The sequence below is a fragment of the Staurois parvus genome, unplaced genomic scaffold (assembly GCF_062004578.1).
Source record: "Staurois parvus isolate SC_StPar_1 unplaced genomic scaffold, SC_StPar_1.0 ptg000230l, whole genome shotgun sequence".
Taxonomy (NCBI): Eukaryota; Metazoa; Chordata; class Amphibia; order Anura; family Ranidae; genus Staurois; species Staurois parvus.
In genome coordinates this window covers 3,331,985-3,352,683 of record NW_028318026.1, presented here as the reverse complement: position 1 = coordinate 3,352,683, position 20,699 = coordinate 3,331,985, and the positions used below count along the sequence as shown (strand labels likewise).

Genomic DNA, 20,699 nt, shown 5'->3' with positions numbered 1-20,699 from the left:
AGAGTTTTATAATTTGACAAGAAAACAAATAACCCATCAGTCCTTTAACATTAAGTTAAAAAACAACAGAGAAAGTCCAAAAGAGAAAGAAACCGAAAAATAAGAGGAAAGAAAAAGAGTGGGGGAGGAGGTGAGCAAGTAAGCACAGAGATATGCTTGTTGTTAAGAGCTAAAGGTAGCAATACATATATAGAAAAAGTGTTGAGCATATGTATCATTCGCATATAGATTGATATTCCGAAGAGCAGGTATAGTCTACCAAGTAAAACCAGGTGCACCTAAATTTTTCTTCCTGGTAATTGAGGGAGACTATGAGATTCTTCATATATCTGATATCATTAATTTTGGAGAAATACAGTGCAAGAGTAGGGGATGACTGCTGTTTCCTCAGGGCAGCAATACAAGTTCTGGCAGCATTCAAGAGATTAATAATTTTTTATACAGTATCTTCCACTAAGTAGGCCTAAATGGTAAAGGACGAAAGCAGCTGGATTGTTCCTGAGATCGATATCAGTAAGTTTATGAATTAGTACACCTACTTTCTTCCAAAATGGTCTACCTTTGGCACAGGAACAGAAGATATGAAGCATTGTACCCTCGGCTTCTTCACATCTCCAGCATAAGTTAGAGGTGCCCTACCCTGTACCAACTTGTAACTTGTCAGAATATTGTAGCCTGACTCCTGAAACTTACTGGCCATGGACATAATGGGCAAAGTATACTAAGTCATCCCTTGGTTCAAGTGAAAATGAGACAATTAGGCCCCTTTCCTATTTTACCAAGAAAGGAGATATTAAGGTATCTGGAGGTTGAATAATGAATAGGTATGTGTGGGAAATTGAATGACTTGGTGATACACATCCTTTAAAACATAGTAGGTGGAATCCACCGCCATCCGTGCTGCTGCGGACCACGGCGGAGCGGCTGGATCCTTAGGTGCTTCCCCTGTGCCTGGGAGAGAGGCCCCGGGGGATATCTCCGCCATCTGTGGCGGTGGATGCGCGCGGCCTAGCGCGGCCGCATGGTCCGGGACTCCGGAGGTTTCTGTCTGCATCCGCTGCCACCCGGGCGGCGGCGGATCCTCCTGAGACATCGGTGACATCCTCTGCATCCCCTGGACCTGGGGAAGAGACGGCGCAGCATATTGCCGTTCCCTGTGGCTGCGGCCAACTGCATCCGGACCGGACCTCCTCCCCCTCACATCCGAGCCACGGTGAGTGCAGGAGGCTGGTAGATACTGACCATCCTATCCCCCTTTGACGACTCGGGAGACGGGGCTCCCGCCCACCACTCCAGGGACCCCGTTCCTCTGTGATTGAGGCCTTTGCTGGGCCCAGAAACCCACTGAGGCCTATATACTGCCCTGGAGGGGTGCATGGGCTGACTATATTTGCCCTGGAGGATTCTTAGGCCATCATGAGGGATCCTCTGTCCTATACTTGCCCCCCCGTCCCTCCCAGATCCTGGAGCTATTAATGGGGTGCACCACGGCCTATGTCCACTCTACATCCTCACAGCTTGCTAACTGTATTTACAATATAAAGTTTTTTTGGATAAGCTTGACAGCGTTTATGTAAATACAACCCTAAACCTGATTCGGGCGTTATAGGTCCCCTGGGGTCATTATCTCCTTTTGTCATCCAGTTTCCAGTTGATCACCCCCGGGAGACTCTCTGTATGCCGTCCACCAAAAAAAAGAAGGGACAAGCTCAAAAGTCCCTCACTACATATCTACTTAAGACACACGAGATTTGCAACATGTCTCTAGGTGACGCAGAACGAGCATCCCCATCCGAACCCATGCGGGATATCACAGCTCCTTCATTAACTCTGGTCAGTGAAGATGCACAGCAACTTACAAAGGGTGACCTGGAATCTTGCTTGGAAACCATGTACACCAAATTGGCCGCCAAATTCCAATCAGAATTACACAAAAGCACTAATGTTCTCTCTCAGGAAATAGCCACATTGGGCTCTAGAACCGATCGCTTGGAAACTAAACATGATGAACTTAGCCTAGCCTATGGGGACCTTTCCAGAGAACATGATCATCTACAAACGGCCTTTTTACAATTGCAGGCACAGGTCGAAGACCTTGATAATCGCAACCGCAGAAATAATCTGCGAGTCAGGGGAATTCCGGAATCTGTTTCTGATCTCTCACAAACCGTTACCAAGCTATTCAAATCTCTCCTTCCGGATCGCAGCCCCGGGTCCTTTGCCTGTGATCGCATCCATAGAGCCCTGCGCCCTAAACCCCCTAGTGATAAACCGCCTAGGGACATTGTTCTGTGTCTAAAGGATTTCCTGACCAAAGAAGACATACTCAGAGCTGCTCGCAACACTCCAACGATCTCCTTTGAAGGCTCGGTTTTACAAATTTTTCCAGATGTTTCTCCGGCTACATTGGAGAAGTGCAGGAAAATGAAGGAGGTTACAACGGCTCTTTTTTCAGCTCGTATCCATTATAAATGGGGCTTCCCTTTTAAGTTGATAGTTCCACATAATGGGAGCACATATATTGCTACATCCCTTCCTGAAGGCAGAGAGATCCTGACCAAGTTGGGCCTGGCGGATGCCCCATCGCCTCGGCGTCCCCCCCCTACACCTCGTGTCTCTCCTATCTGGCACACTCCATCTCCACGGAGGGAAAGGAGGAGGGCCCGACAAGAACTGAGCTGATGGGACCATGCCTTCCTGCCTATTATTACTTGCATCGATGTTCCTGGTCTGCGGTTTTCCTTGATTGGGATAGGAGGCAACCCACGGGGTTTCTATTTTTCAGCACCCCCTACACCTTGGGGATATATATATGTGTTTTTGTGGACGCTGTTGAGCTGTTTCTGTGTTTATATAGACTATATATGCTCTCTCGTTGATAACTGGATGTGTTTAAGTCTAACAAGGGTCTTCGGGCCCTCTGAATATCGCCCACTGATTCATGGTCTCACAACTCTTGGACACGTTACCCCACCCTGCCTCCTGACATGACCGGAGGAATCACCGCCCGATTGTGGGGTGACGGCTCCGTTTTTCATGTGTTATGGAGACAGGGTTTGGGCCCGATTGGCCCTTTGATGTTGAAATTTTTTGTTTTTTCAGGTACAGCTAATTGCATACCTGATCCATGTCTCTCAGTTACTCTTTTCATTGTCGCAGCTATCATTGCTTCACTTTTACTGTTTTTTGTCTTTTTTTTCCTCAAAAATTTCGTACATGATGTTGGCTGGATGCCATCCAGACCCCATTTTGGGGTCTGGATGTCCCCCAGACTGGTAATGCTACCCGTAAGTCTATTTGTTATGGACTTGAAGGTCCTTATATCTAGCCAAGTAATTCGAGTATATGTCTTGTCAATGTGTATTTTTTTGCTGATGGTAATAATTTTCGCATATTATGGTAATTCAATGTATCTCGCATAATGTCCAGGGTTTCAATTCGCCAAACAAGCGCAAAACAGCCTTTCTCCAGTATAGGCGATTAGGGGCTAAAATTATTTTATTGCAGGAAACACATTTTGCAGCCGCAAAACACCCGACATATTTTCACAAATCCTATAGACAAGGGTATTATACTTTACACTCCTCCAAGAGTAGAGGGGTGGCCATTTTTCTGCATAATTCAATCCCCTTTGAGGTTCAACATGTGTACCGTGATCCAGACAGTAGGTTTATTATTCTTAAGGGCACCCTTTCAGGCCGAGAACTTACAATAGCAAATGTTTACGCACCGAATTCGGCACAAGCTACCTTTTTCTCAAAATTTTTTGATGTTCTTGATAGATTTTTGTCACCCCATCTATTGGTGGGTGGTGATTTCAACCTGGTAGCAAATCCTCTTTTGGACCGTAGCTCACTCTTGCACTCTTCCCACGCCTTCCCAAAATTACTTACTAAAAGACTAGAGGCCTTCCAGTTAGTAGATGCCTGGAGGGCGCATAATGTAGGAGCTAGAGAATATTCATTTTATTCTCACCCACATGACTCTTATGCTAGATTAGACTATATTTATTGCACCCCTATTTTATTAGCAAACTCTAGGATAGCGAACATCCACTTGAGTCCTTGGTCGGATCACAATATTATAGCCTTGTCTATCACATGTATGGGACTTGCACCCACTCCCTTCTCATGGAGACTCAATGATTCTATGCTTACGGATGTTGACTCCCGCCATGAAGTAGCTGCATCTATTTTGGAATATTTTCAATCTAATTCGACTCCTGATATTTCTCCAGCCACATTATGGGTAGCCCATAAGGCGGTCCTACGAGGCCGCCTTATTTCTATGGCTTCATCCAGAAATAGAAAACGATGGCAGCAAATTCTGCTTCTTACCCGAGAGTTGGAAGCACATTACCGAAGTCATATTGCTAACCCATCTCTTCTTAATAAACAGTTACTATCTCAAAAGCGCTTAGAATTGAATACTCTGCTATCCCAAAAAACTGAAAAAGCTCTCCGCTGGTCAAAAGCCTCGTTTTTGTTACATAGCAACTCGGCTTCCACTATGTTTGCAAGGAAACTGAATCACTCCATGCGCCCCCCACATATTTATAAATTGCGTACTAACTCGGGTGCTATTTCATCTCTGCCTCAGGAGGTTTTGGGCATTTTTGAAAACTTTTATTCTAACCTATTAGCCCCTCCACGGTCGGGCACTGTTTCACCAGCAGCCTCGTGGCTGGATTCTATACCCCTCCCTGCTCTCACACCTTCTCAAGTTGCTTCTCTTAATGCCCCCTGCACTCTGGAGGAGATAACTCGTGCAATTAGCGCCCTGAAAAGCTCTACCGCGCCAGGTCCAGACGGGTTCACTGCTAGTTATTACAAACATTTTGCCTCTACTTTGGCTCCCTATCTGATAACTTTATTTAATGATGTTTTGCAGGGGGGTAGGTTCCCGGAGGAGATGCTATTGGCTAACATGTCTTTAATACCCAAACCACAGAAAGATCACAGCTTACCACAAAATTATAGACCAATCTCAGTAATGAATAATGATCTGAAAATATTTAGCCGCATCTTGGCGGACAGGTTGGCCCCTATTATCTCCTCTTTGGTCTCTCCGGACCAATCTGGATTTATCCCAGACAGATTTATCACTGATAATATTCGCCTCACGCTCAACGTTATTCAAGATGCTAATTTACATTCTAAAGAGGTCTTGCTGATGAGTCTGGATATAAACAAGGCCTTTGACAGTGTTCTTTGGCCCTATATGTTTTCCTTGCTACAAAAAATGGGCTTTAATAACGAATTTTTAGCCGGTATACACGCCTTATATGACTCTCCGAAGACAAGAATACGGCTCCCTGGCTGCAATTCAGACTTTTTCACATTGGGTAGAGGTACCCGTCAGGGCTGTCCCCTTTCACCCCTTTTATTTGCACTGGTGTTGGAACCCTTGGCAGTAGCGATCAGATCACACCCGGATATTTCAGGCTACCCATTGTTAGTCTCACAATTTAAAATGAGCATGTATGCTGATGATGTTATGCTTTTTCTTACTAACCCGTTGACTTCATTGCCTAATTTATGTGTCATACTGAATGATTTTGCTATAACGTCAGGTCTTACTGTTAATTTTACCAAATCGGTAGTTATGCCGGTTAATATTCCTGATTCCCTAAGTGCATCTCTCCGCAGTTCCTTTCCATTCCGCTGGTCTACAGACCGGATATCCTATTTAGGTAATAATCTCACTCCCAGTTATTCAGATATATTTGCTGCTAATTATCCACCGTGTATATCACGTCTATCTACTCTACTGAGGATTTGGCATGGTTATCCTATTTCCTTCTTGGGTAGAGTCACGGCTGTTAAAATGAATATTTTGCCTAAACTTCTTTATCTTTTTAGAGCACTTCCAGTTCCAATCTCAAAAACGTTTCTGAGCCAATTTCAGCGGACCATTAATAATTTTATCTGGGGTAATAAGCGTGCACGTTTTGCCTCAGCGATTTTATACCGCTCACAACGGACTGGAGGCCTCGGTCTTCCCAATTTTTGGATATATTATCTTTCGGCTCGTTTTGCGCAGCTATCACAGTGGGCAACTATTAACTCTCAGATCCCATGGGTCAAATTTGAATCTCAGTCCATACGCCCATTCTACTTACCGAGCATCTTGTGGTCCAGGGTCTCTCCACGTTCACTTACCTTTTATAACTCCATAGTGACCCATTCAATGACACTTTGGTCCACATACAAATTTAAATTAAATTTGGTCTCTCCTATTCCCCCCGGTATTTCATTTTTTGGTGATCCAACTTTTACACCAGCTTTTTCTTCTCCTCAACTGTTTCGTTGGTGGTATGATCAATCTCTTATCAGATTATCTGATTTTCAAAGAGGAGGATCTTACATTACCTTTGATATGCTACGCGCGCTTTTTGATATTCCCCTTCGCGAGTACCATCGTTACCGACAGATTAGACACTTTTTTGAATCACATTCTGGCCTTACACCGTCTTCTCTGGTTTCCTTTTTTGAACGTACCAGCCGTGACTCTCCCAGGGGTAGGGGTCTTATTTCCAATTTTTATCACCAATCTTTACTTTGTCTTTTTCATACGCCTCCGTTGTACCGACAGAGGTAGGAGGAGGATAGTGGTACCACTTTTTCGGATGAGGATTGGGATTCCATGGTGGACAATATCTGTAAAAGCTCTCGATCTCTTTCGGTTCGTGAAACGGCCCTTAAGGTTTTAACTAGATGGTATTATACCCCATCAAGACTACATAGATTGTACCCACAAACGTCCCCTCTATGTTTTCGAGGCTGTGGTTTTACAGGCACTTTGGTGCATATATTTTGGGATTGCCCGTCCATATCTTTGATTTGGCGCAGGATATCCGAGGTGGCCACCTCACTGGCGGGTACCCCAGTATGCTTATCTATTCAGACTTGCCTATTGGGGGCTCATATCCCAGGGGTCCCTGATGCCATTATGAGATTGATACATACTATTTGTGTTGCCACTTTATGGTCTATTGCCTTACACTGGAGATCCAATGCTGTACCTTTGGCCTCCATCCTACACAGAATTGATGCTGTAATGCTCATGGAACGCATTCATTATACTTTGCTGGATAAGATGCACTTATTTGATAAAAAATGGGAGTCATGGAGGGATTATAGACATTTATTGCATGATTGATAACGTTTTCAGTGAACAATGACTGACAGATGCTGTTGACAGACGTATTATTCAATTTCTCTTATCATTAACGTATTTCATGTACTTGCAATCTACTTTTCTTCTGTTTCTTCTCTTCATTATTATGATATCTTTTTCTGAATTGTACTTTTCCAAAGTGCCTTGTTTTTGCTGTTAATATTTGAAAATGTGCTGTTATTTTATTGTCTACTTATACTCAATAAAATCGTTTGTAAACAAAAAAAAAAAAAAACATAGTAGGTGCAGAGATACCCTGTTTGAGTAAATAGAAAATTGCTGCTCTCTCCCATTGTCCAGAGGGGGATCAGACATTGAATTCATTTCTGAGGGAGAATTGAGTTGTCTATTGTTTAAAACGTTTTGTAGTTTAAAGGTGTTCATAGTAAGGAGACAAAGGAAGTGTTCATCATCTATTCCAGGGTTAAATTCCAGGTTGCCTATCACAGGGATCAGAAGCGTGTTAACAAATATCTAGGTTAGGTATAGATTCGACAGCTATTAACACTTAAAGAGTTGGTCATACAGTTGGGTAACTTCTGAGATTTTTAGAATCAATGGAGTTTAACCAAGGCAGGCATCCGAGAGGAACAGGGGACATCGCCTGTTCTAGATGAATCCATTGATTTTGAAGTTTCTAGAACAGTCTATAATTCTAGATAAATGGACTACTTGCTAGTATTTCACTGGGTTAGGAAAGGCCATCCCTCCACATAGTTTGTTTAGGGTAAGTATAAAAGACAAAAATAAAAATGTAATTGGCGCAAGAGAATTTGTAGTGGATATAACGTTCACTCAGTAAATCTTAAGCAAAATAATCCAGTAAACAGAAATTGAGATATATAATTATATATGCTAGTAATAAAAGTACAACAAGTAAATGATGCAGCTTTAGTGGTGAGGAAAGGGAAGGAGGGAGGGGGAAAGGGAAAGGAGGGGAAAAAGACTTGTAATGCAAACAGTACTGGATTGAGATAGATGGTGTATACAGTATATATATATATATACATATATATACAAAGCTGCAATGTAGACACCGTCATGAGGCTTGCACTTTCTAGAGTAAACCGGACTAAGAAGTGGGTAGATATCAGGCATCAATATATAAGGAGGAGGATGTCATCTGTGCTGCACCTCACAAATGGATGGCTGCAATGCCAAGGTGTTGCGCGGCTGGCGCTCTAGGCGGGTCCCACAGGAGGAAGCGAGGATGGCAGGCGCAGTAACCGGGAGTCGCGGCGCAGATAAGAACCGGGATCCAGGGCGGGCACTGCTAATCTCTCACATCAGCGTGGGTACAGGAGCCAGCTTGAGGCACATCCAAGATGGCCACCGGGCAGGAAATGACATCAGGACGTTGCTGGGAATCCTCCAAGGGGGCGGTGACGTGTTTCTAGGCAACCTGCCTTTTCATCAGACCTGACTGGCTAATGGGATGAGCCAATATATAAGGAAAGGAGGAGGGGGTGGGGTTTGTTTTGTTAAGAAGCTGGTGTTGAAGTCTGGGCAGCAAAGGGGACCAAACAAATTTTAAGACCTTGCGTAGTAGTGTTTTCAGGAAAGATAGTGGTAGCATGATTGGAAAGGTTTGCATTAGATATAGAATACAGGGTAGGACATTTATTTTAAGAACAGCGATCCTTCCAAACCACATGTGTGTCAGTTTATATCAGTGCTTAAGGTCTTGTTGGACTTCACAAAGCAAAGTTGGGAAGTTAAAAACAAAAATATTTGTAGTGTGGGGGTGATTTTAGTCCCCATATATATTACAGAGTGTGATGCCCATTGGAAAGAAATGTTGGGTATGATAGTGGCAAGAGTAGAAACTGGGAGGGTAATGTAGAGAGCCTCTGATTTGTGGAAGGTAATGAAAATTAAAAAATTCAAGGGGTGAAAAATTAAAGAACTCACTATATTTATTCAGCTCCATCATAAGGTTAGAGAGGGATATCTCAGGAGAGGTTATGAAAAACAATAAATAATCTGCAACACCATGATTTTATGAATTACGTGATGAGATCTGTTTTATTGGTATTATGACGGATGCGTCTCAAAAAGGTAAAGTAAATATGAACCAGAACAGGGGACATCCTTGTCGAGTTCCATTGGACAAGATTAAAAAAGGGGAGAGGGCTTCGTTATTCTGCATGGTCTCAGAGGAGGAGGAATAAATAGCTGCTATCCAATGAAGCAAGTGAGTCCCTAAGCTGATATGTCACAAGGTAGCCATTAAAAAGTGGCAGTTAACCCTATCAAATGCTTTTTCCGCATCTGTGAAGAGTATGCAAATATGGATTTATATAGAATGGGGAAGGTGAATTGGTTGTGTTGTCTATAGCTTCTCTGGATGGCATGAAGCCAGCCTGATCTGGGTGGATAATTGATTGGAGAAGGGATAATAGACATGTGGAGAGGATTTTGGTAAATCTGTGTTTAATAGGGAGATTGGATGATAATTTGTGCCAATATAGGGATATTTCCCACTTTTGGGTATGACAGCAATATTGTCTTGTAGTAAATTATCAGTTAGTTTATGTCCCTCCAGTATAGAATTATATGAACCAATATTTTTAAGAGTTGTTTTGCTTTCCTCTGGATCAGCTAAGGGTTTAGGGTTCTGAAACCGAAAAGTATTTTCATTTTGAAACTTGATGAGCATGTGTCTTTTTTTAACCAAATTTAAACTAATCACTGTGAAATTATTTCCTAACCCATCCTGCACATTGTTATTTTCTTTCATAGTTTGTGAAAAAAAAATATATTCATCTATGTCCACTATTTCCAGGTGCAGAGGACCGGTAATTCAGCACTGCAGATGTGCCTGGGATGGCTTGTCTGCAAAAGTCCTCTTACACTAATGTCATTATTGGGGATAGACTTCAATGCTGGACAGCCAATGTGTGTGTTTATATCACCCAGGCAGTAACACTGACAATCTAGAAAGGCACTTTTGTGTAATGTCAGCGACCAGTTAGAAATTGGTGGTGGATCAATTTTTACTATGTAAATATACAGTATGTAACTATATCACTTCTATATTATAAGTGGGAATGAGCAAATTTCCTGGGGTTTGATTTACTAGGGTTTTTGTATCCTGTTTGAAATCCACTGAATTTACCTGCAAAGTCTGTGAGGTGGTGAGTGAAACTCATACTAAAATATGGTAATTTTCAAGGCTAATAGGCAAGCTATTGTCAAAAAACAGCATAGGGAACTGGGAACTTGACATTCAAGAAAGCAAATACAAATTATTTAAAGAATTATTTTTAATGTGACTTTGAGTGCAACATGGAAAACACCAGTCCTTTAATGACATGCTTGGGAGATGCCTTTAAACTGTATGTGGTAGGAAATCAGGAAATTGGCTATACACTCTGCTAAAATGTGTGGATTTATTGAAGCGTAACTTAAAAGTCCATATTACAACATATGAGCACACAGACAATGTTACAGCATGGAAAAGGTTAACACGTTTCACGCTCCATAGCGCTATTGTAATACAGACTTTTAAGTTATGCTTCAATGAATCCACACATTTTAGCGGAGTGCGCAGCCAATTTCTTTGATTTCCTGCTGTCTCTGGAGGCGAGCCGGGCGTGCACCTCTGCATGTGTTGGACTGATCTTGCTGCACCACCTGGAGCAGTGTCTTCTCTTTTTGGACAAACTGTATGTGGTGTAATGGATGTGTGAGGTTTTCACAGACAGCATCAATGGCACCATTTTCTGGCAGTATCTATTTTGAATGCATAATTGATTTTTTAACATGTACATTTAGCCTGGCCTAAATATAGCAGTAGCATCCAATATCTGATTCATTTCAACGTGAAAAAAATCTTTTTAGGTAGTTTTGCCTACCATACCTTATTTCAATAAAAGGCAATGCAGAGTGCACAAATACACTTCCAAACTACAATCACACATTATCTGAACCCTCTCCTATCCCTTCATCCCCAATTTACAGGACAGTACGTGATTGGACAGCTAGTAGAAAGAGGCATGACAGGTTTTATCTTTAAATAAAAATTAGAATGCATTATTTGAGAGACAATCGTCACTGATATTATACAGTAGCTGGACAATGCAGCTTCTATACATCCAGAGGTCTGAGCCCTACATTGTCCAGGCTCCTTTTGCTACATCCCCTACCCTTTAAAATCTAGTGAAAATTTCTCGGCCTAGGTTACCCCAGAGTGGCAGATCCCCGTGCACAAATTCTTCTCTTTTTTTATTTCTTTATTAGTTTTAAAAAGAAAAAAAGAAACATTAAAATAAATAATAAAACAGTTACAATTGGATAGGGAGTCTAAAATAGCACATAACAGCATATCTGTGGTACCATCAATGTACAGTACCAGAGTAATTACTTACAGTTAGGTAGGTTTAAAAACAAAGGTAAGTTGTCACCATTAGAACTGCAGGCTCAAGATACATGTGCCATACGTAATAGGTTCAAATTAGGTAAACAACAAACACTAAGATCAAATCAAAGTGGTCGTTTATATAAAGAAGTGTTCCGATATTCCGTGAGTACATTTATCATGAGAAAGGTGGGTTTAGTTGGATGGAGATAACAAAATAAGGTTGGCCAGAATGGTAACAAGGAATGTTGTGAAGGTAGCTTGGGAGGGATGGATTCTAAAATAAAGATATGCATCTGGGGTCTTGCAACCAAGGATGCCATTCTCAGAGGAATTGTGGAGTAGTGAAGTAAATCTTGCAACAGAGAGCAAGATGGGTTTTGTATCTTCATCTTACCAATGATTCATTCCTTCCAGCTAGTGGTTCATAAGTGCTTCTAACCTGTCCTTTTTCTAATTATCCTCTTCTGCTAATCCTCACATAGCCCCTAAGCTGCCTCAGGAGTCAGCAGAATTACAGGTCATTGCTATCCCTAGGGATGGTTCACAGAACTCTGCAGTGTGGGCCTTTGTAATACAGGCTACAGAGACAGAAGAAAAATAGAGGAATATGGAAATAGCAGAATGAAATGTCCCTCTTTTCCTTCCCACATGACCAGCATCATAATACCAGCATGGCAGAACTGGATGGACTGCTGGATTTGCATCTGCTCCCTTTCCGGCTCATGAAGTCATTCTTTTCCAGGAGTTTATGGCCTGTTCTACACTCCAGCCATTATTATTTTGCTAAGAAGAAGACCATCTCTGGCCTACATTAGCATGTGAAATGTAATGAGGTAGCAAGAGACAGAGGAGGAATATGAGAAAGAGGAGGCTTAGGGTGCTGGAGGTGAGGAGGAAGAAATAGAGAAGGCTTAATCAAAATATTTATTTTTTTCATTATAGTTAGGGCACTTTAGGCATAACTGCAAGGGGTAAACCTGTGGCCCTAGGCTGCCCACCCTTCCTTGATGCAGAGGGAGGGACAGGCAGCAGGAGCAAAGGAAAGGGAAAATTCTACAGCCAGGACGAAGGGCAGACAACAGCAAAATGTTAAGCATAGAATCCCATACCCAAAGGCTTCCTGTCCTTCCTCAAATTTTCCTTCAATGGTCAAACATATGATAGACGCAGCCTTGAGGCTAACATCTGCTGTCATAGACTGAAAGTTGTGTTGCAGAGGATTCCAACCACTTGTAGCGTGTTGTATCTGATTTGATGTTAGGCATAACTGGTGTAACTTGCTGGGTAAGCAAAGAGAATAGCAGCAGCACTTGTGGAATCATGGCAGGAGGAACGAATGTAGTCATGAATCAAATCTTCACAGGTCTATTACAAGATGTTTTATAGGGTCATTTAGGAAAGCATTCACTGTAACTCTTCCTATATTTACTGTAAAGTTCCTGACTTAGATGTTACCACACTAACATATACCCCAATACAATTTTTACACATTTTATTATTTACATATTTACCAATTGTTTTAATACTGTTTTTATAAAATGCACAGCAATTGTTTTTTCTTGTAGAGGCACCCATGCCCCAGGCAAGAAAACACAGGAATTGATAGCAATGCAAACTGTGTAAAAATAATGGCAGCTGAGAAGGAGGACTCAACTGGAATCTGTAGGGCTTTATGTGGCAGACTACTTTCAATCCTCCCTGGTCCTCGTTATAGGATATGCATTTTGTATATGTAAAATATAATAAGTGTGTGTTTTTCTGAATGTACAGGCATAGACAGGTAACAAGGGAAGTAATCAAGATTGATAGAATTGGCAGGCACTTCCTATGCTGATTCTATTCAAAATGCACTGTAACTGGCTCGTTTGGCCCAGGCGAACCCTGCCTGCAGTGATCGATGCTTTCGGGGTTGTGGCCATCGTGGTGATGTATTGCATATCTGGTGGTCATGCCGAGACTGTTTCGTTTTTGGTCTCGTGTGTTTGGCCCCCTTTTCACCTTGTTCTATCTCTCCATACGCCGTGATGCTCGGTATGCTTTGCTTCATTGTCCTGTACCGGGACTCTTGGCTCACCAGCAGAAGTTGGCTTCCTATTGGTTTTTGTTGGCCACTAGAACAATTGCTCAGGCATGGAAGAGCCTGTTTGTCCTTCTTCAGGGGGTGCGGGACCGTATGACCACTATGATGCTCAGTATCTGTAACGACTCCCAATGGAAATTCTTGAAAATATGGGAGCCGTGGTTGCAATATGCCTTCCCCCCCCCCCCCCCAGCTAGTCTGGGGTTGTGATATTGCTCTCGGTAGCGTTTTCAGACCCCTGCTCTTGGTCTTGTTATCTTTTTGGTGTGGCAGTAGATAACTGCATTTGGTTTGAGTTACTGTCCCTGCTATACCAATGTTTTTGTCATTAATGTGCTATTGATAGCCCATGCGTGGGCGTGTTTTGTTGCTCCTGTCTTAAACTGTTTATACATTAATAAAAACATTGAAATACAATATGCCCTGTAACAAGAAAAATGTTGATTGGTCAAATGTCCAAGTGTTTACTGTTGTAGGCAGCAAGATTTGAACACTATAGTGGCCTTAATTGTTATTTGTGGTAAATACATGTAGGGTTTTTTCATGTTAAGATCAAAAGTGTTTGATCAACCAGTCAGCTGCATTTTCATCTTAGTTAATGGTAAAGAACACTGTATATCAGGGAAGGATTTTTGAATGAGAGAGTTATTATAGAAGGAAGGGTCTAGAATGTAGTATACATTATTGCATGCATGGAGGCCACCTAGGTGCATAATATAGATTGGACATAAATGCTGGATGGGTGGAGTGTCCATACAGTATGTTTGCTATGACAGGAGAACTGGAGACTCTGGAGACTGTTGTTCATTACAATATTTCACAAGTACCCTGTGTGATTTTGCCACCTATTTTGGAATCCAATAAACGCTATTATCTGGAAAGAACCAAGTTGCTACAGATATTAATTTAGTTTGGAGGAGTTTGCGTTATATACCTGTTGACACACTCCTGTTTCTACAATACTAAAACTACATTAAATTATTAGTTATCATTATGTTAAATATTAACTATAAACATTACATATTTTAAATATAATAATGTAAATTATTAGTTATCAATATTTACAACACTTGATAGCCTTTTCCTGTGAGTCTTCCTCCAGTGACAAGGGTAAAGACAACCAGCTACTCACCCTTCCCCAGTGTGAAGCCTTTAAACTCAAAGCAGCACCCAGCAACATCAACCTCAACATCTCTAGTAACAACCTTTATGTTAAAGGTTTTTGCTAGAGCTGGAAAAAAGGCTTCAATCCCCCACCTGCTCAGAACCTGCATGCCAGTTTGGCACTTCAACAGCTTCCATACTAGCTTGGGAAAACAGACCTTGTCCTCTTGTTCATTGCCTGGGCATGTAATACATCAACATTTTCCCACTGACTATCACTAATTTTTATTTATTTTGTTTACACATTATTGAAGACAACAAAGATTTTGCTTCCTGAACACTTTTGGGTTTATCTTACAGATTTTTATCTGCTAATCACAAACATAACCTGTAATTTAACCAATGAAGTGCCATTTTATAGAAACTTGCATTACTATGCTGCACACGTAAAAGAAACATACAAAAACATGGAACTGTTATTGAAGCACACCCAGTAGATCAATAATAATTTTGAACTGTTGTTGAAGCAAATCCAGTAGATCGAGTTCAACTTGAATATCTGTGGAGAAGTAGTGGCTCTGCTGCTTGGAGTGGTGCTTGGATATACCAACTGCTGTTACATACTGTATACAAATCCTTGTAATGTTGCCCCTGCCCTGGCCAAGCAAACATGGACAAGGATGGGAAGGTTGTAACTAAAAAGCTAAATCTGTAAAACAAAAATTAGGATAACGAATACCCAAATCAGTACATCAGTAGAAAAAAGAGTGGGTGCTAGACAGCACTCCAAACAGCTAGCTTTTCAAATATCATGTTTTTATGAAAGGAATCATCATATCAAACCATCACAATATTTTGTATATATACCCACTGTTGCTCTAAAGAAGACTCTCATCTACAACCACTAATTTTGATTTCCTCCCTGTTCTGTTTGAAAATGTACATGGTGCTTATAACTCATCTGCTTTTGTCTAGGTAAAAGCGCTGTGGGGAGATTTTGCACATGTACTAAAATCACTTTCACCTTTTTTCCTTTGCCCTATCCCTCATGAATTTGTTAATTTCTGTACTTCTGCTGGATCTCCTTCCTGTTGTATTGAAAATATACAGTTGCAAGAAAAAGTATGTGAACCCCTTGGGATTACGTGGAGTTTTGCATGAATTGTGCATAAAATGTGCTCTGAACATCATCTAAGTCACAACAATAGAAGAACACAGTCTGCTGAACATAATACTACACAAACATTAGATGTTGCCATGGTTTAATTGCACATAACATGTAAACATTCACAGTGCAGGGAGGAAAAAGTATGTGAACCTTTGGACTTAATAACTGGTTGACCCTCCTTTGGCAGCAATAACCTCAACTAAACGTTTCCTGTAGTTGCAGATCAGACCTGCACAACGATCTGGAGTAATTTTGGACCACTCCTCTTCACAAAACTGTTTCAGTGTAGCAATATTCTTGGGATGTTTGGTGTGAATCGCTCTCTTAAGGTCATGCCACAGCATTTCAATCGGGTTGAGGTCAGGACTCTGACTGGGCCACTCCAGAAGGCATATTCTGTGCTGTTGCAGCCATTGTTTTGTTGAATTACTTGTATGCTTTGGGTCATTGTCCTGTTGCATCACCCATCGTCTGCGGAGCTTCAGTTGGCGGACAGATGGTCGTACGTTTTCCTGCAAAATGTCTTGATAAACTCTGGAGTTCATTTTCCCATCAATGACAACAATCCGTCCAGGCCCCGAGGCAGCAAAGCAGCCCCAAACCATGATGCTCCCATGTTTTACAGTGGGGATGAGGTTTTGATGTTGGTGTGCTGTGCCTTTTTTTCTCCACACATAGTGTTGTGTGTTCTTCCCAAACTACTCAATCTTGGTTTCATCTGTCCACAGTATATTTTGCCAGTAGTGCTGTGGAACATCCAGGTGCTCTTTTGCAAACTTCAAATGTGCTGCAATATTCTTTTTGGACAGCAATGTCTTCCTCCGTGGTGTCCTCCCATGTACTCCATTCTTGTTTAATGTTTTCCTTATTGTAGATGTGTCAACAAAAATGTTAGTATGTGCCAGAGATTTCTGTAGGTCTTTAGCTGACACTCTAGGATTCTTCTTTTCCTCATGCAGCATTCTGCGCTGTGCTCTTGCAGTCATTTTTACAGAACGACCACGCTTTTGGGAGAGTAGCAACAGTGCTAAACTTTCTCCATTTGTAGACAGTCTGTCTTACCATGGACACATGACACATCAAGGCTTTTGGAGATACTTTTGTAACCCTTTCCAGCTTCATGAAAGTCAACAATTCTTGATCGTAGGTCTTCTGAGAGCTCTTTTCTGTGAGGCATGGTTCACATCAGACAGTGCTTCTTGAAACCAGTAAACCCAAAACAGGTGTGTGTGTGTTTTTAAGGGCAGGACAGCTGTCAGCAACACATCCAATATCATCACACTGATTGGAGTCAAGGTTGGGTCACTCCTGGCTCCAATTAGCTCTGGGAGAAGTCATTAAGCTAGGGCCTCACATACTTTTTCCTCCCTGCACTGTGAATGTTTACATGTTATGTGCAATTAAACCATGGCAACATCTAATGTTTGTGTAGTATTATGTTCAGCAGACTGTGTTCTTCTATTGTTGTGACTTAGATGACGTTCAGAGCACATTTTATGCCCAATTCATGCAAAACTCCATGTAATCCCAAGGGGTTCACATACTTTTTCTTGCAACTGTATATGGTGTTTGTAGCTGAAAGGCTGCTGGTGTCTAGATACAGCAGTGTTTCTCAACTCCAGTCCTCATGGACCCCCAACAGGTCATGTTTTCAGGATTTCCATTATTTTGCACAGGTGATTTGATCAGTTTCACTGCCTTAGTAATTACCACAGCTGTTTCATCTGAGGGAAATCCTGAAAACATGACCTGTTGGGGGTCCATGAGGACTGGAGCTGAGAAACACTGAGATACAGGAACTGTGGGGAGATCTTTTGCATGTACTATAATTTATTATGTCTTTATATGATTATTGCTTTCATAAATGCATGAAGTTGAAAAGCTAGATGTTTGGAGTGCTCCTTATTATTTATTTAGAGTGTAACTAAGACCCAAACAATCATGTCCATGGTCTCATGGGTGTCAAAGATGTACCACTGGCTGGAAGGGCTCCAATATATGCTTGAAGCAGTAGCCTGCCCTGGTGCCTGTGTCATTTCAAAGAGGGCATTCAGCACAGAGGGAGGTCACAGAGGACTAGCAAACATCCACTGTGGGAAATCATTATGTATTTTCATATATATTTAACTAAAAAGACCAAAAACATTTTTGGGTATAGGGATATGGAAGGGGGTTGCGGCACACCTGGGGTGATGTTGTTCAATGTTTTGTGTGCACAGTGTTTTTACTTTTTTATTTTTAAAGGATGCAGTAAGGGGCTGCAAAAAAGAGGCAACTCTTGAACAGACTTTCAGAAATGATTGCTTAATATACTCTAATCACCTCAAACTAAAATATATAATCTAAAAAAGACCCCAATAGAAAATAGCTGTGTTGATAATTTAAAAAATAGCTAACAACCAGTTATTGAGAAACAGATATTAGCCCTTCTCTGCCTTTTGGTTAAGATCAAGTGTAGTATCTGTTTTATCAGTGTCTAGTAGCAGGGCTCTGCCATCACCTTGGCCTCGTGGCAGGGATGACTGGCTGTATATTATCCCTGCTGGTGTGATGGGGGTCCTGAGGTATCTTCTTGATGGGAAAGAACCCAAATTGAGCATGCACCACATAAGACATGGGTCAAGAGTATTCCCCTGGCATGGAGGGTTGCAAGGTGCCCAGTTCCTCCTCATATGAGCAGTGCTGCCTTGTCTGGCTTGGGGTTGGGGAGGCAGAGAGCCTGCAGTGTCAAGTGTTCCCTGAGAGTGGCAACCCAGGGATACTCTTAGTATCACTATGGGTTTGGGACCCAACTGTGAGAACAAACACTTGGACACAACATCTCTTGTTTTTTTCTGCACGTCACTTGGCATTGGCTAGGCCTTTTGACCAAGACTGGGACAATTTTTGTTACCAGGCAGCAAGGTGCTCTGCTCTTACACAGGCACCTTTTTAATTTTTGTATATTTATTTATTTTTCTTTCCATGTGGATCACTCTGCACTTATGTAAAGTATGTGTTCCTTTTCACTCAGATGGTAGGATGTGGGTCTTCAGGCCTACCCTGAAGTCTAAGGGGAGGATGTGGATGTGTGGCCATTAGGTTCCTTCCTTCCCTGCCTTAGGGGGGAGTCTCTCTTTGGGAGAGCCCCCTACCTAGTTCTCGGTCAGCTTTGGCTAACCTTGAGGAGCTGGGTCCACTGGGCCTTTTGGCTAGGTGGACCTGACTGTGCCTTGCCCCTGTCAGAAGTCTTGCACCCCATGAGGTCACTGGGAGGTCCTTCCTCATTGGGAGGGGACCAATGCACACCCTAAGTGCACTGTTTTGTGTGTTCACATGCACTTTATTTGGTTCACTTATGGTGTTCTGTTTTTATGCACCACACTGTAGGCTTGAAAGAAAAGATTTTAGCACTTAATGAACATTTAGGTTTACAGATCTGTACACATAGGTAGGGTACATTGGAAAATAACACCCCAGCACTGCAGATCAAACAAATCAAGCATTGTTTGCAAAAGTAGATGTAAACCCAGCCACAAAATCTTTTATAAGCTTTAATGTGATCATATTGCTTTGAAAGCCTATATGTATTTTAATTGTAACTTTTCATGAAAATAACACCTGGTTATACTGATATGAAGGTCCTTGCTTGGGCACTTTGTGTTATGGCTTGACAATGCTCTGCCCCTGTCCCCCACAATTTCCTGCCTGTACCCCTATCACATGCCCTCCAAAGGAAACTATAAGCTGCAGTGCTGATACTGAGACATATTCTATAGCAGTTACCATTTAAAGCTAACCTTCCTAGGATAGATGGGCACTTAAAGCGGAACTTCACCTTAAACGAGAAGTTTCACTTTTAAAAATTATCCACTGCTCCTCTAATATAATTAGTGTTTTGTTTTGTTTTTTCGTGGGAGCTGGTACCTTGTTCCCCCACCCCCCAACAACCCATTCAGACATGTCTTAGGTCCCAGAAGGCTACAGAGCCATTCACAAGGTGCAGCACAATTTGAAGCTGGCTGTGAGGCCGCAGGCAGTCAGCCCACTTCCCAAAGTAAACATGCTAGGAACCTGAACATCAGTGAAGAACCAGCCAAGTTTATCCAAAAGCTCTTTTAAGCCAGCTGACCTAAGTTCAAAGGCCAGGCAGTGCACTATGGATACCATGGCAAATTCCTACATTATTTTGCTAGGTCTGTGAATATGCAAGATTCACCGCAAAGCCAGGGTAGCAGGGAACCCAAACCCCATCCCTAATCATTATTAACAATAAAGTTATGGCCAAACTAAAAGGTATTTCCACTGAAATATGCAAATTGCTCTTGATCTTAACTGGATAAATAATAATAGTAATAATAATGATAAGGAAGTAGCAATGAGAAGATCAGGCATGTAACGGAAACAAGGAGAAATAGAAAGGTCAATAGAGATCTGCAATGTTGCCTGGAACACTCACAAGACATTTCTAACTACTTCCTGCATAAATTACCTGAGTTTATCTGCTTGGAAACTCTGACAAAATGATTATAGCCTATTAAGCTGAGAAATTGCTTTAACAACAATGTGCAAAATTACAGGTGTGCCTTTTCCTATGACTTGGAAACTTTGACAAATAATATTTAAAGGTCATGTACGTTCACATAATTTTGGTGTACCAGTTGTTAAGGTTAAATTGTTAACTGAAGTAGATGAGATTGGATATTCTTATGGCCAGAAAACTGATTTTGGTGATAAGACAAGGAGTCTTTGAGCTGTTTGTGCCAGAAGTGTAATCAGTCACAGAGTTCATTTGGAGGAAAGGCATGCAATACGATGAGAGTGCT

The 20,699-nt window shown here is 41.7% G+C and overlaps 1 pseudogene; it reads left to right on the top strand.

The window, feature by feature from the left end:
• Nucleotides 1-18,316: 18,316 nt before the first annotated feature.
• LOC149460425 (U2 spliceosomal RNA) lies at nt 18,317-18,525 on the top strand (annotated as a pseudogene).
• Nucleotides 18,526-20,699: the final 2,174 nt, after the last annotated feature.